This window comes from Mus caroli, chromosome 17 (genome assembly GCF_900094665.2).
Source record: "Mus caroli chromosome 17, CAROLI_EIJ_v1.1, whole genome shotgun sequence".
Classification (NCBI taxonomy): Eukaryota; Metazoa; Chordata; class Mammalia; order Rodentia; family Muridae; genus Mus; species Mus caroli.
Genome location: NC_034586.1, coordinates 39,888,489 through 39,892,000, shown reverse-complemented (window position 1 = coordinate 39,892,000; position 3,512 = coordinate 39,888,489). Strand labels below are relative to the sequence as shown.

The window sequence follows — 3,512 nt, the reverse complement described above, 5'->3', positions numbered from 1 at the left end:
AGGGAAGTGGGGGGCGCTATGGGGGACTTTTGGGATAGTATTGGAAATGTAATTGAGGAAAATATGTAATAAAAATATTAAAAAAAAATAAAAAATAAAAAAAATAAAAAAATAAAAAAAAATAAAAAAAAAGAATCAGAAAACAAATGAAGCCATGCGTGGAAGACAGGTTGTAGATAATACACAAGAAAACTTAACATCAAACTTCAGTTCAGCTAGAGATCAATTTAAAAATCCAGTAATTTCCTACCGTGTGCCAGACATTGTGCAAGGCCTAAGCAATGTGATATAGAACATACGGCATGGAAAGAAACTGCACATGAAGCACATAGGTACCTAAACCAAAATCAAAATATTGAGTAAATGGTGCATATGATGGCAGATCTGACCAAGTTTCAAGGTGAGAAATGGCCAGGGCAAGAAAAAAATGACCACATAGGAGTTGAAGAGGTAGGTAGCTCTAGAGGAGGAACCGTGTTGGAGCTTTGTCAGGAAAGTGGCTCAGTAGAAATGATAAAAGGACACAGCAAAAGGAGCCTAGAAAGGCGGGAAGAGCCGGATGGGGTGTGGTTTCCAGCAATGTGGAATAACACTCACTCCTCACTCCAGGGCACTGAGGAGGCTTGGCCAGGGCTTTGACAGAGGTGACTGCAGCTGTAGAAGGCCAACTTAAGCTATTTTAGGAATTTTGATTACAATGGCAATTTAGTGCAGGAATAGATTACCAGCAGAGCTGGGGGAGGGGAGCATCCTCTTGGAATAAATTGAGTTGACTGTTAAGAAAGATAAATAACTTCACGTGGGAAAGTATGCAGGAGACAGCTGCAGGGGGGCTGTAAATTGGGTCAGAGGGAGAGCCAGGAACAAAGCAAGTGCAGCAGACATCTGTCCCTGGACCAGGATTTGTGTTTCTCTTGTCATAAGCTGGAAGACCATATTGGAGGAGTCATCTGAGCTCTTTTCAATTTCCTCTTGTCTTTAGAGATCTCCACACCCATATCAGTGGGTGGTTATTTTCCTAAAGTAATATTTGCATGTAATAGTTGAGTCGTCTGTAATGAACAGAAATGGGCATGGGGGAGATGCTCTTCATTTTTAATGAATTCTTGAGGACGTTTTTACTTTATCTTATAAAGTCCCCTAAATCCAGTTAAAGTCTAGCTGACTCCTTCTGTTTTGCATCATGCTTTCTTCCACTTAAGAACAAATATGGAATGACCATGGGGTGCTCTCAAAACAGGACATATATGCATACCACCACCACCACCATCATCACCATTACCACCCCCCAGGGAACACTGTGAAAGAGAGGGCAGAAAGGTCATAAGGGCTGCAGGTCAGGATGGAGAGTGACTGTTGTGACACAGTGTCTTCTGGGTATGGCAAGGCTATAAACAGAACATCTCGTCTACTGTATGCATGCATCACCTGTCAGCTAAAAAGCCCATGGGCTATGGCTTAGGCAGGAAATAGAAGGTGAACCGTAGGAGGAGAAAGAATTCTGGGAGAGAAGGAGGTAGAGAGAGTCACTGAAAAGATGTGACAAGACAGATGCCTGGCACCTGAGCTCACATCACCAGTCCCATGGGAGAATGTAGGCTAGAATCAATGGTTATTTAAAGTTATAGCTAGTCCGAGAAGAGCCTAGTTACATGGCCAAAGTATTTGTAAATATATTTTGAGTCTGAGCCTTATTTCTGGGAGCATGGGGCTGGGAGGAAGATCCAGGACTTAACTTCAACATGAGGCCATCACACTTACGAACTCACAGCAGCAGTTGATGGTCAGCCTTAGACCAACAAAACCTGACCGTGGGGCACATGCGAGATGGATGGAAAGGAGCCTACTATGGGTGTCACTCTTCTCACGACAGCAGGCAAACACCTAATAGGAGGACCAACTTGAGTCGTGGAGGGTTTACATGAGGTTCAGAGGATAAAGTCGATCACTTCCATGAGAAACACGTGGAAACAGAACCAGTCCGTTATGACAACAGGAGTGTGAGATAGCTTGCTCACATGTGACTGGATCTGGAGCAACCAGGACAGAATCAGAGGGGATCCGTAACCCTCAATTCTCATCCCTACACCCCATCAACTGAGAATGAGACCGTGTGTCCATCCAACCTCCTGAAAGAGTGCTACCAGCTGGGGACCAAGTAATCAAGCATGTGAGCTTCTAGGGGACATTTCACATCCGAGCCATAAGCCTAATTTAAAGAACCCTAATTGTGGACATTTATGACATCCCACATCTGGCTGAAGAAAAAAAAAGGGGTAATAATCCTCTAATGACTTGGACTAAACGATTTCTAAATTGACCAGGTACTCTGTAATGCCCAAGTCCACCCTGCTTTGGGCTAGTTAATAATTAATTTAAAGAGATTATGAAGGAAAAGTTCAACAAATTAGCAGAGACACTGGAGTAAGCTCAGGTGTCATTTAAAATTGATCTTTCAAATTTTATAAGACTGTTTTTTACTGTTGTTGGTCACAGCTAAGTAAGACTGGACAGCTAACTTCTCTACCGTTTCTGCAAGCTAAATATGTTTGCAGGAGAACTTATCAAGACGATTAACTGCATCCAACTTTCTCCCCATTCCTTTGTGCGCCCTCTGACTTCGTTCTCTGTTCCTTGTGTAGAGTCGCTGTCTGTGATTGTACTTGGACGGCTTGCTTGTGGCAATACCTTCTCTAGTGGATTATCACTGTCTGCACAATAAACATAACAGCCTCTGTGGAAAAAAAAATAAAATAAAATTGATCTTTCTATTTAATGTACAGGATGCGTCCGTGAAGAAAACCTCTTATTCAGTATGACCACAGCCTGATACACTGAATAGATTATAGGAATTACACCTTTAATGCCTAGGAAAATATTTGTACATAAAGAAAAATGGAGATCAAAGTTCTATACCTTGGGACTGGAGAGGTGGCTCAGTAGTCGAGAGCACCTGCTTGTTCTTCCAGGAGATCTGAGGATCTGGCTCAACTCGTTAATTCGGAATAAATCTGGAGCTTAGGTCTCTTATGTCACTAGGAGCTCAGCAGGTGCCAGAATGAGAACATTTACAAGTCCCAGTTCATGAAATGGTCTGGTGTTCCACCCATAGCTGACTTTTTCCATTCCACTGAGTCCCTCAAGTTTAATTCTTTTCCAAGTAAGTATCTAAGTCTCAACCGCCCAGTACAGTGAGAACACGGTCAACAGCCTCACTTCCGTGTGCTCCCTCTTCACGCCCTCCTGCTCCACCGAGACATCCTCCACCTTGAATTTTCTCCTGTTTCATTTTCTTGCTTTAAAACTATCAATTTTAGCATGCACAGAAAACGGATGGACTTTTACTTAAATCGGCAACAAATGGCTTAGACAACAAATACCTAAATACTTGTTTGGGCATTTGGACCTTAAAAAAGATAAACTGCAGAGCCAATATTCTCCCGGAACTTCCGGTTTGTTGTTGTTGTTGTTGTTGTTCAGTCTTTATTCATCCTGTTATTTTTGAATTGTTT

At 42.4% G+C, this 3,512-nt stretch overlaps 1 long non-coding RNA gene across 1 annotated transcript in view; it reads left to right on the top strand.

Annotated features, from left to right (window-relative positions):
• Positions 1-2,261, top strand: part of LOC110284345 — an 11,654-nt gene extending 9,393 nt beyond the window's left edge. The window contains exon 6 of the long non-coding RNA XR_002376922.1: positions 1,775-2,261. This is a non-coding gene — a long non-coding RNA (uncharacterized LOC110284345). The remainder of the gene's footprint in view (positions 1-1,774) is intronic.
• Positions 2,262-3,512: the final 1,251 nt, after the last annotated feature.